Raw genomic sequence first — 12566 nt, forward strand, 5'->3', positions numbered from 1 at the left:
CCACCAGCCAGCCAGAAAAGCCTCTGGAAACCTCTACAGGGAAAGTAAGTGGGCCTAAGTCCTGAGCAGGAGGTTCCTGGCCTTTTGGGAGTGGTACAGGCCTGCCCAGCCCCCCTGCGCCCCAGCCCCAATCCCAAATCAGCCCTGCCACCCACTAAGACAAAAAAAGAAAGAAAAGAAAAGAAAAGAAAAGAAGAAGAAGAAGAAGAAGAAGAAGAAGAAGAAGAAGAAGAAGAAGAAGAAGAAGAAGAAGAAGAAATCAGCTCAATTTCAAAGGTTTCCTCTCAACCTCAGTTTTCTCTGTACTTATCAAGGACTCCCTCTCTCCAGGGGCCCAACTGACCTTCCCTCTTGGTAAGGAGTTGGGGTCCCTCCTGGAAGACCCCTGGTTCCCCTGCCAGCCCGGAGAGGCCCAGGGTTAGGGCCCAGTCCTCCTCCATCCAAGTCCGCCTTCACCCTGAGTGCAAGAGTCAAGCCTGGACACTTACCCGGTCAATCCCTTCCAGCTTGGCCCAACTTCTTACAGGACTTGGGGGGAGGGGGAGCTGGTGAGGAGGCAGCCAAGGGTCGTAGAGGCTCTACTGGGCCCTCCTTCCCCCTCACCCCTTGACTTTGTCCCCCTTTGTCCATAGCAAACTATCCCAAAAGTCGCTATGACATTTAGATGTCAAATGGATAGGGGTTTTATCTCGAAGTTAGATCGTAAAAATCGCCGAGAAGTCAGACAGATACCCCTCACTGGCTCGAGAAAGTCACGTGAGGTCCATAAAGTTAGTTTTATGGTTTTGGGGAGTTGACACCGCGCGGTATATTTCACATTCTCCAGAATGTTAAGTGACACTTTAACTGCTCGCCGTGGTGGGGAAGGGGGCAGAGGTAGGTGAGCGCTCTCCCAGCCCAGAAGGCAGTGGCGGCACTCCCGCGGTAAGTGGCTTCCAGCTTTCGCTTTCTCCCCCTGCAATTTTGGGGCTTGGAACCCGGGGCAGGAAATCTCGCCTCTGGGCAGGGCTGTAGGAGAGCAAGTGGGGGACATTTAGTCTGTTTTTTGCACCAAGTTCTGACTGGCTGGGCATCTGAAGTGGGGGCTCTCACTGCTGTAAGGCCTCAGCGGCTGGGGTGCCTGGTTTTTATTCACAGGCGTGTCTGAGTCTTTGTGGGGGAAAAGGGCTCGTGTGGGTTCCTTCCGTGTCTTCGGAAATTTAGGGGGCAAGAGGGAAGGGTGTGTAATCTTGAAAAGAGGGCCCCTTGTGGGGGGCCACTTCACTGCTGGGTGGCTTCAGACGGACATCTCCTCCCACCCCCAGGAAAGAAACTTTACGACGTTCATTTGTCAGGGGTGTATGGGGGCGCGCCGCTGGGCACTTTTATTTGGATACATCTGAGCTGAGAAAAAGCACCAGGAAGGCTAACGCGGCTGCTGTGGGCTGCCTTGCCCTGGGGCTCTCTCAGGCTTTCGGATTTTTGAACACTGTGAAAGGGGGTACCTCCCATTTCTCCAAGGCCTCATGGGGGTTACCCAGGATGGGGTGTGGGGCACTTTCGCACCCAGCTTCAGCCTGTTAATTCCAAGCCAGCCCTTCTGCTTGGCTCTGAGGCGGGTCAGAGGGGCACAATCCCCTCAAATTCCAGACCTAATTCCTGGCCAGGAGTGGGGGGAAGGGGAGAGCTTCTTCCCTTGCCTGGAGGAGTTTAGATATTTCAGCAGATCCCTGGCAAGCCCCCCCCCCCCGCATAAATAAAACTTGCTCAAGAATACAGACCCCAACAGCCCTGGAGAGGGGGAAGAAAGGGGGGACTCAGGAGCAGGAGGGAAAAATCAGAGAGGTTCTCTCTATCCTCTCCTTTCCCTCCCTCTTCTCTCCCTACCAGACCCTTAAAAGCCCCTTTGTTTTGTGGCACCACAGACCAGAGGGATTTCATTATTTGACCCCCAGGGGGCCTGTTATTTTCTAAGGGTAAATCACCCTCTTCTAAACTAGAGGCCTCCTCTCCACCAGACTGACCCCCGATTTTAAGACCCATGGGGAATACCACCCTGTTCCTTCTGTCTTTGCCAGCCCTCCATCTCTCGATTCGCTTACCAGCTCCTGGGAATAGTCCCTAGAATTGGATATGTGGCACCTTGAGGAGCTTCTGATCTTTGGGACAGGGGAGGGCCATGAGATTGCCTGATTTCCCACTGAAGGACACGGGTACTCTGTCTCTTTCTTCTCTTCCCCGTAGCCATTCTCTGTTCCCTCAGGCCTGATTTACAGGAGAACCTTGACGGGTTTGAGAGCAAAGAGGACAGAGAGCTTGGGGTCCCCACCCTGATTTAAAGACTAATTTACCCAAGAATGATGAGGCATTTGTATTCCTTGGCAAGGAGACTCTGGTCAGCTCCCAGAGGGTCCCCAGCATCATTTTAAAGATACCGATATACTGTGGAGGCACAGCTTCCACAGGCTTGGACTCTGGACAAGGCAGATGCGTTGCGCAGGGTACAGAGGAAGGGTGCAGCAGGGGCAGAATCTGACCTGGGGCCCCCTGGGAGCCCCCATTCCCGTGTGCCCTGGACTCCTTCCAACACCCTTTTGCAGAAACCCCAGACCACCAGGCCTGCCCCTGAAGTTTTTTTTGTTTTCTTTGTTGTTTTTTTTTTTTGCCCCCTTCTATGTCAGCTCTGCAAACTCTGATAAAGAATGTGTGGGGCTGGCGGCCCCGGGACATCTGCTGGTCATATCTAGACAGATTTTCCGGAATGGTGAAGAACGGGTCCCAGGCGGGGTGGGGGGGGGGTTGCCCATTTCCGCCCCCGGAAGTCAGAACCCTTGAAGGGTCTCCTCCTCCTCTAAGCGGTTCCCGGAGAAGACTCCCTAGCTGGTTTTCCTCTTCCCTGCTTCAGGTTCTCTGGGCAATGTTCTCCCTTGAAACCCAACAAGGAGGCGTGGGGCAGGGAGAGAGGAGGAGAGCTGAGAAGGGGGGGTTTCTGGTGCAAAGGAACTCTTCCTTGGCCACAGACCTGTTCCCTCCCTTCCTGGCTTCCCCAAGACCTTCTCTGGGAAAGCTGCTCCTCAATCTGGAGGACTCTTTTCTCCATCCTCACCCACCTGATCCCCCTCCCCAGCTCGGTCCAGGCCTCAACCTTGTGAGCCCCAGGCTAACACCCTTTGGCCCAGATCCCACCACCCAGCTGCAGAGCCACACTGCACCCTCCACCTGGGCAGGGTTGAGGAGGCACCCAGGGATTCAGGCTGTAGTTGGCTTTGCCCCTCCAAGGCCTGCCTGACCACCTCTCAGCAGACAATTTGATTTTGGATTTTTTGTTTGATTTGGTTGTTTTGTTTTGTTTTGTTTTGTTTCTCTGTGCGAGGAGTGGGAGGAAGTATAAAGAAGTGTAAACAGGAAAGCCAGCCGGCCCTGGAGTTCCGAGCGCCCATATTTCATCGGCTTCCTCTCCATAACTGCAGCAGGGACACTTAACCCTTCCCTGGCTGTGAGAACGTGTTCACTGGGGGTGGGGGCAAGATCCGTGTGGAAGCTCCTCTCCTGGCCTGGTTCCTTTATCCCTAGGGTCTGGATGCTGGAGCAGAAGCCAAGGATTTGGAACAAGAAAGAAGGCAGCCCACTTAGAACAATCTCCCAAACTCAGTCCCTTCCGGGGTAGAGAGGAAGAGGCTTCCCTGCATGAGCTTTTCAGCTTGGGGAACCAATGGATCGTCCAAGGAGGACAGAGCTGGGAAGCACCCCTCCCATCCTTTAGGGCCACTCTCTCCATTTTCGGAGTTTCTAGAAGTAATCAGATTTCAAGGCTGGGATCTGCCCACAGCCGGATTTATTGATTGCTGCAGTTCTGTTACACATCCATATTAATTAACCCAGACACCGGCCTGGAAACTGTGCTGCTTGGGGAGGAGGAGGGAAGAAATGGGGGGCCCTTAAGGAAAATGGACATTTCTCCCTAAGTGCCCCCGGGGCCCAGATTGGAGAGATCTTCCCCACCAGAGTCATGTGGCCTTCCCCAGGCTTGAGGTCCCTGCTCCTCTCCGCAGGGGCAAGTGTGTCTTACTGTCCACAGTCAGACTCCACACAAATCTTCTCGGGGTGGAATTAAATACTTCTCAGGCCTGACCCTTCCTTGTCAGACGTAGGCTGCCATCGGAGGGACGGATCCTTTGGTGGATGTTCCCAGTGCGCTGTTGCTGGACAGCTTAACGACTCCTCCCCACCTTCCTTCCAACTTCCCCAAGGTAGAAGCTTTTTTGGCTTGGGGGCTTGTTTTCTTTTTAGTGTTTGGTGGTGGTGGTAGTAGCGATGGCCTTCCCCTTCCTCTTGCCCCTCCCTCCAAAAAGTGATTAAAATCTGTTAAAGGATTTAATTAAGACAGTTAAATGAAAAGGAAGGAGGCGCAAATGAGTTGGGGGAAAAAACCCACACCAAAGCTATTCTCAACGATTAAATCGCCATTTTAACAATATAATGGAGTTTGCATCCTGAAAGGGGAAATCAACGCTCATATCTCATCAATAATTCATAGAGTCCGGGATCACGCAGAGGTCAGCAGACGGGGCCGAAGCGCCGGCCTGCTTGGGGCTCCGAGCCGCTGCCGCATACATTACGCGCCCCGGGCCGCGATGCCGCCACCTCCGCCGCTCGGCCTGGGCCGGGCGCTCAGCATGCCGACAGGTTTAGGCCGATCTTTTGATTTTTCGTTCTTCCTTTTGGCCAATTTACTGGGACCCAGATTGCGGGCTCTCAGGGGGACGTGGGGGATTTCGGAGACTGGAGAGTTTGGACTTCGGGCAATTCGGGACCTGTCGGACCCGGAATATCACCACCTTTACAAGTTTTAATCTTTCCCCCACCATCCCCCCCCCCTTTCTCTGTTTTAGGCGTCTTCTGTCCAGTGTCTTCTTTTCCCAAATTTCCTCTTGGGGAGGAAAATGCACTCTTCTGCAACATCCTCTAGCCTCTCTTTCCTGAAAACGGCTCCCAGGCTGCTGGGCCACTCTCTGGCCTTGCTCTCCGCGTGGATTCGGGCTGAGCCCACATAGCTTCCGCCCCGTTTGCGGCCTCTGAGCACCGAGGCTGCCTTTGACTGCTGCCATCCCTGACCTCGGAGTCCTGTGGGGTAGGGATGAATGCGTCTAGGGAGGAAAGGGACCTGGGCAGGCCCCGGTCCAGCTTGCTTAGTCAAGAGATGGCCTAGGCCAGGTGGGAAGGGGAGGATTCAGCTTGGAAGGCAGCATCTGGGGGGGAAGTGGAGGGAAAGTGCCAGCATGTGGGAACATCTCCCCTTGGGGCTTGAAGGCGAGGTGCCGGATAATCCCTATATTTTGGTTTCTGCAGGCTTCTTCCATTCTCTCTGCGTGTCCCTCTCTAATTCGCTCTCTTCTGTTTCCTGTCCCCTAAAAGGCCACTAGGGAAGGAGGAATGAACCCTTCCCGGTGAGAGGTGGGGTCCTGGAAAGGGATATTTGGGCACAAGGGAAACGGAAAGAGCGCAGGTCGCCCGTGCGGCCGCGGAGCTGGCCGAGAGGCAGAGGCTGTAACGTCCCCGAGCTGCCAGTAGAGTCCGCCTTAGACCAAGTTCACAGCCAGACTGGGGCCTCGGAGGCGCCAGCGAGCGGAGCGGCGGTGCAAGGTGGCCCCGGGCCCGCTGGGTCTCCTAGGGCCTGGACACTGAGCTCTGCCTCTCAAGCCCTATGGGGACTGTGGCCCCCTCTGCTCTCAAGGAACTCTTGCTCCAAGCTCTCTCCACTCTTCACCCCAGAAACTCCCTTCTCCAGGTCAGCCAACGAGTCGTACTGCATCCAGTATGTCCCCACACCCAGCAGCTGCAGCCCCACGGGGTGGGGTGGGGGGGACAAGAATGGAGTGGTGGGTCAACAAAAGCTTTTCCAGGCACTCCATATGAGAGACCGTGGAAATGTGGGAAGTGGGTTCAATGTGGGAAGTGGGGTGGCGTCTTTCCCCAAGGAGTTATTTAATAATCAAAAGACTCCTCTTCCCCAGATCTAAGGCCCTTAATGGGGGTGCTGGGGAGGGTGGCGGGTGGGGGGAGGGGCATGGAAGGCGTTTTGCGCTTGGGTTTCTGCAGCCGGCGCAGCAGAAAGAGACCCTGGGCCATCAGGCCAGTGTTATTGCCAGAGGGGTCGCAAAGTTGGAGGGTCAAAAGTTTACAGCGTGCGTGAGCAGGCGGCGTAGTCTAGCGGTGGAGGCCGTCTGGGCAAGGGGAGGAGGCTGAGTGAGCAGAGAAAGACGAGAGGGAGCAAGGGGTGCTGGAGGTAAGGAAGACGTGTGTGGGGAATAGCGGAGCAGAACTGGGGAGGAGGAGAGAGGCAGATAAACTGGGGTGGGGGAGAAACCTTTCTCCAACCCCACTACCAGCTGGTGTGGTGGGGACCTGCCCAAGAGTGCTGGGGGCACGGAGAACCCTCTGCACAATTTTCTTTCCCAAAGACAACCTTTGAGTCACCATATAAAATTTAATTAAAACCTACCCAGCCGCACACATTAAAAAAAAAAAAATCCAATTACCCACGTGTCCTTGCAGGACATTTGATGGGGTCAAAGAAGGCTTCCAAGGTGAAGGCCTGATTCTTACATCAGCCCCACCCAGATCCCCCCATCCCTCGGGCTGGCCTGTTCTTCAGGGATCCCTAACCCCTAGGATGGGTCCAGACAGCTGGAGTCCATGACTGTGGACCAGGACGGGAGGGTTTCTAAACTCCCTTTCCTCTTTCCAAATTGCTTGGTGTTAAGAAGTTGGATATTGAAAGAAGGCTGGCTTGCTAATCCTCACACTCTCTCCCAAACCTCCACTTGTATGTTCATCCAGAATCCCTCTCTTCCTATTTGGAGGAGGGAGGAGAATTGAGAAGGAAAAGTACTGAATGGCCTCACAGAGATCTTTTTAACTGGAGTCAAAACAAGCAACCTGAAATGAACCTTGAATCTATGCATTAGGCTTAGCTCATGAGTAAAATGTTTACAGAGACTCTGTAATTGAAACACCAGGGTATATGCCTATTTTTGGTCTTTAAATGACTGTTTGTCTCTTTATGAAATGTCATCATAGTCTCTTCCAAACCTTGGATATGGGAGGTGCGCTGTGGGTGTCTGTCCTGCCAGAAGAGAGATAACCCGAGAGTTTGCATAAAGACACCTTTTGAAATAGGATCAGAAGAGACAACAACTTACTGTCAAATTTCAAATCAATTTGCCCCGGCTTTTTACTTAGCCAAAGGGGTGTGGGTCCCCATTTCTATTCAGCCTTGAGACAAGTTGCTCTAGGGAGTCAGGCCAGGAAGGAATTCTTGAGGTCCAGAAGAGGTAGAGGTCAAAGGCTGAACTAGAGACTCTTATTTCCTTCTGTTCCTTCTCTGTCTCTTTTTCCTCTTTTTCCAGGACAGAATGCTAGCAAATGTATGGTTCTGTGGAATAGCCTGGAACAGCCAAAGAGTCTCTGCTGTAGGGGGCCTCAGGATGGGGAAAGAAAGTCCTCTGCCATCCTAAGCCAAACGGGGTGCCTTGGGATGTTCTCTCCCCCCTCCTTGTACTAGAGGGATCTCTCCCTGCAGACACTCCCCCTAGACTTAAACTGGGTGGAAGGGGAGTCACCTGACCCTACCTCTGCTGGTCCCTTGGAGGCTGGAGAAAGGAGAAAATGTGTTGTTGACAGTCCAAGAATTCTAATCCTTGGGAGACAAACCAATGAAATCTCTGAGTATTTTTAATGTGTCCTTGCTTTACTCCTGTACCTCTTTGTGGCAGTGGTGGGGGTAGGCAAGGGAGTTACTGTATAGACGAGAAGCGGTTTTAAACAAAAATTGGGGAGAGGGTGTATTGTTTTGTTTTTAAAGGGAAATTAAAGCCTCTCAAAACCAAGTCCCCCGCTTTGACCAGCACTGTCCAGCTCCTCTCTCAGAAGTCTCTCTGTCTTCCCCAGATGTGTTGGTCTAGGGACCAAATCTCAGCCCCAGGAGGAGGAGGAGTCATTCTTGAGGCCCTGAAACCTCCAAAGTTTGGGCAGAAATGGGATATCTCTGGCACTGGGGGAGGGAATAAGGCAGATGGAGTGTACAACGGGGCAGGATACAGGCCTTGCCAACAAAGCCATTTAACTGGGAAGGCAGGAGGGAAGGGGGCTCTGGCTCAGGCCTGTTCTCTGGGACCCCAAGTCCCAGGGCCACATTTCCAATTCTCCAGGTGCCATTCTCCCTCCCAGGCCCCAAAGAGAACCCCTACCTTCTCCCATTTTGCCCAGGGAACCGGAACTGCCCAGAAAATAGGAATGATGGAATATCAAGGCAGCCAAGGCAGCCCTGGGGTAGGCTCCGTCCTACCGGCCTGGGACTTTTTTGGGGGTGGGGGGTTGGGTGAAGGGGAGAGAAGGTTCTGGCAAGAAGTCGAGCTGGAGAGGATGAGCTGAATCAAATTCCTGCTCCGTCATTTTTCTCCCAAGTAATGACCTGCGCAAAATTCAATATGACCGAGCGAACTGTGCGAGCGTATTATAGTAACTGCCTGCTCGTGGGGGAGGCCCGGAGAGGGGTGAACCGTAGGTCACGGCGTCTAAAAATTATTAAAATGTTCGAGAGCCTCGTGACGCGCCTCGCTGTTTAACAAAGACTGCCAAAGTATGAGATTAATACGAAAACTTGCGCTTCAAAAACAAAAACACATAAAAAAAAAGTCTTGTTCCGGCCTCCAAGGGGGCCCGTAGCGGCGGTGGCCGCAGCCGCGGTTCGGTTTTCCGGACACACAATAGTGGACGAGAGCGAGCTCATCTGTGGCCGAGCGGGCCCGCGGGCGGGTCTGCGGCCGGAGGGCGCGGGGAGCCGCTCGGTGAGTACTCTTGCCCGCTCCTCTCCGGGCCTCCCGCTCCTCCGTGCGGCCTCCGGGGCGCCGGCCGGCTGGGGACTCGCCTCCTCGGCCCTTCGCTTTCCCTCCCTGGCTCTGGGCTCTCTCCCTGGCGACAAAAGGTAGACGATTCCGTACGGGCTGGGCGCGCCCGGGTCGGTGGAGGGGGCTGAACCGCGAGAGGTCACTTTAGCAACCTGTGGCTGCCAGGGGAAGGCGGCCGGCGAGCCAGCGAGAGAACGACCCGGGAGCGCAGGGGAGGTGGCCCGGGGCGCGCGCGCGCGGAGATTCCTTGTTTTTTCTTATTTTTATGATGAGTGCTCGTGTTCGCATTCTTTTGGGGGTGGAGGAGAGAGGCAGCCTCCGGTTTTGGTGAAATCCGTCTAGGGAGTCGCTGATGAACCTTGTCCCCCACCCATCGCGGCTGCACCCGGCTGGGGTGGGGTGTGGGGGGGGTGCGGCGCCTCGGTGGGCTTGGCAGGTGGCGGCTCCCAGAGCGCCTCAGAGAAAAATCTCTGCGCTCTGTCCCTAGGATCAGCCATACGCAGCCCCGCAGTGGCTCTGCCTCCCATACCTCTCTCTTGGGGTGCTCCAAGCACCTGGGCCGCATCCTTTGTGAAGTGTAGAGCAGCAAGGAGGCCCGGTGGGCAGCCTAGCCGCCCTCCCCAAATTCCGAAAAGCCGACTGAGTTGAACGGGTTTCAGAGAGCGAGCGAGTTGAGAAGGACAGGAGGTATGGGGTGGGGGAGGGGCCTGGCCAGTTGGAAGGGGTCGTGGAACCCCTGACTAAGTGGCCTTTGACAAGACTTGGAAAGATCCCTCCTTGACGCTGAGGGGCTGGTGGGGGTTCTACCCAGGCATTTTTGTCTGTGGGCCCAGGGCCAGACTCTAGTCTCCCTGGGTACCACGATGGGGGTCTATTGGACCCTCTCTTGGCAAAGATAATTAAAATATAAGTGTGTGTGTGTGTGTGTGTGTGTGTGTGTGTGTGTGATTTTTCAAATATAGGCAAGTGAGTCTGACTGGGAGAGTGTTGGTGTTAGAAATCAGGCCCAAGGCCAAAATTGGCAATCTGGATTTGGTATAGAAAAATCAAAAGGTCTCTCTGGACCTAGTTTCTGGCAAGAGGGAGGGAGCACTCCTCCTACCCACCTGCAAGGGTCCCAGGACTGGGGATGGGCAGGGACTTCTGCAATGTGGTGGTTCGAGGGTTGTTTTTTTGTGTCATCGCTGTATTCATTAATGGAATTGATATTGTTCTGACTTGATCACTAGGGAGGCAAGTATTTCTCAGCGAGATGTGTAGGGAGCCCGGGCAAGGTAGATGCTTTCTCTGTGCCAATTCCCCTCATCCTGTGATGGTCTCAGCTTTCAGTCTAGGACTCAGTTCCCTCCAGCCCAATCCCAGTCTCCCAGTTGAGTAAATTCAGTGGTTACTGGGACCCTTGGGAAGTTCATTTCGAAACCCCAGATTCCCCCAGGTTTACCAGATCCCCATTTTGGTCCCACTGCCTGAGACCCTAGCAGGTGGCAGAATGAGCAAATTTAGACAGAAAGAGCCTGCCTGGGGCCAGGGAGGTGGGGGAAACGGGGTTCCTCCACAGGCTTCAGGGATTATCCCCCTTTTCTGGCCCCAGGAGGTACGGGAGGCTGGGAGGGGCCGGAATATCATCTGCCTGCATCTTTTATGGTTCCTCATTGCCCTTCATTCGGAAATGAAACGCCTTTGATCTTTTTCTCAGGTTGTAAACGGAATTGCCCATCATTAAATATCCGGGGCCCCATCTGTTTGGTCTCCCAGCATTTTTCTTTACAGCTGTTTCTCTCTCTTTTTACCATTGAATTTTTCCAAAAGGACTTTTATGACACCTCCTTCACACCCAGCCGCCTCTGCCTCCTCCCTTCGCCGAGAGGCGCCTTGGAAAATATCTAGATACTCGTTTGATGGCAAACTAAAAGGCTGTGAAGGGCACGGAGGAGCTGATTGGGGTTTTGTTTTTCTTAAAAAAAAAAAAAATAAAAGTCCTGGGGGGAGGGGAGGGGCGCGAGGGCACCCAGAAGGGCCTGATTCTGACTTCGCTGCAGCCTCGGGATGACCCTTCCTCCTTTTGTGCTTAGCTAATGTTTACATCTCATAATTCATGCGCCGCCCAGGGTTGTGCGGCGGCCCCGAGGTTCGCGTCCCTTTGCGGGACCGGCTGCTTCTATTTCTGATAGAAGAGAAAGAGAGTTGAAAACCTTGTAATCCCCAAAATGGACCCGCAGTGTCTTTTCCTGCTCCCAGAGCTCAAATGTAGAACAAAACGAAATAAAATCAAAGCACTGAAACTACACCCCAAACGAAGAAGGCGCGGAAAGTAGGAGAACTGGAAATTTTCTGGGCCAAGAAGATCTGTCTGTCTTCTGTATATACCCTGTAGATCCGAATTTGTGTAAGGAATTTTGTGGTCACAAATTCGTATCTAGGGGAATATGTAGTTGACATAAACACTCCGCTCATTTTTTTTCCCTGAAGAATTTTTTCCCAAAAAGAGGACCATCCGATGACTGACTGCTCGAAGACTCCTTCCTCTCCCCCCCCCCCCTTCCTCCTTCTTTTCCTTCCTCGTTGGTTAGGGATGGAGGAATCATCTACCTGAAATCTCCCAGCCTGCCCCTGGAAGTCTTGGTCCCTTTTCACTTTTCTTAATAGGTTAATATTGCTGGTGGTGATGTTTTATCTTCTCCTCCAAGCCCACTTACTCTCTATTCTGGGATCAGGGAGGCTTTACTGAGAATCCGGAAAAAATGACTATTGTCGTCAGTGTGAGAAGGCAAAGAAAATCGTTTTTCAAACGGATGTTGAGGTCGCCTTTTCGTTTGGGATCCAAACAAGATGCCCTGGAAATATGCAATTACTAAGGGGTGTTACTGTTTGTGGGGGTCATCCTAGGGCTCCTACCCTCAGCAACAGAAGGATGTGAGATTTCTGTTCACTGCAGAGGCAGCTGCATTAGCGGCAATTAGAAAGTCTGGACACCGTGGTTAGCACTGCTCGGGTGGTTCTGGAATTAGCAAATTGCTATTCGGCGTGCTCTGAAAAGTTGCAGGATTTTTACTCCAACACTCCTGTTCAGGGTGGGAAACCAAGTCGTTTCTTCCGGCGTGGGCCGTGTGGGGCAAGGGGAGAGGAGTGGATAAGAGAGGGGAACGGAAGGACTGACTGACACAGCCAAACTAATAGCGCAGCTAAATGCGATTTGGAAGGCGAGGTCTCCCCGAATTAGCGCATGAATTTCCTATCGATCCGCCCGCGGTTCCATTCATCTCTGACAAGTCCCTCCTGCACCGGCCTGCTTGCTCCCGACGCCTCCTCTCTCACTCCCTACCCCTCCCCAGGCGACTGCGGAGAAAAGCCCGCTGCTCAGTGCCCTCTCGCCCCCCATGTGGGTTCACCTCTCTAGGCGGAACCCCCAGTCTGCCCCTCACTTAACTCCCCACCCAGACTCCTGGGCTCCTTCCCGTCGTGAGGAGGGGATGGGGGCCTCTGGGAAGCAGAGGATGCGGGGCGGTGAGGCGGGACAGGAGGGGGCTGCACCGAGAGCCCCAAATTCCGAGGGGATCCAAGGATTGTTCTCTGCCCAGCGCCCCAACAGGCCCTCCGGCGGCACCCTGCCCTCTTCCTCTCATTCTCTCCCCCTCTTTTTCTCTCACTCTCTTTCTCCGATCCCGGAGAGAGCTAGGC

General features: G+C 53.8%; 1 protein-coding gene across 1 annotated transcript in view; it reads left to right on the plus strand.

The window, feature by feature from the left end:
- The window catches only part of LOC111151651 (homeobox B3), a 56220-nt gene that overhangs the window by 13809 nt on the left and 29845 nt on the right, over positions 1-12566 (plus strand). The gene's annotated exons all lie outside the window — the stretch shown is intronic.

Source organism: Enhydra lutris, unplaced genomic scaffold (genome assembly GCF_002288905.1).
Source record: "Enhydra lutris kenyoni isolate GAN:26980312 unplaced genomic scaffold, ASM228890v2 scaffoldscaffold26, whole genome shotgun sequence".
NCBI classification, from domain to species: domain Eukaryota; kingdom Metazoa; phylum Chordata; class Mammalia; order Carnivora; family Mustelidae; genus Enhydra; species Enhydra lutris.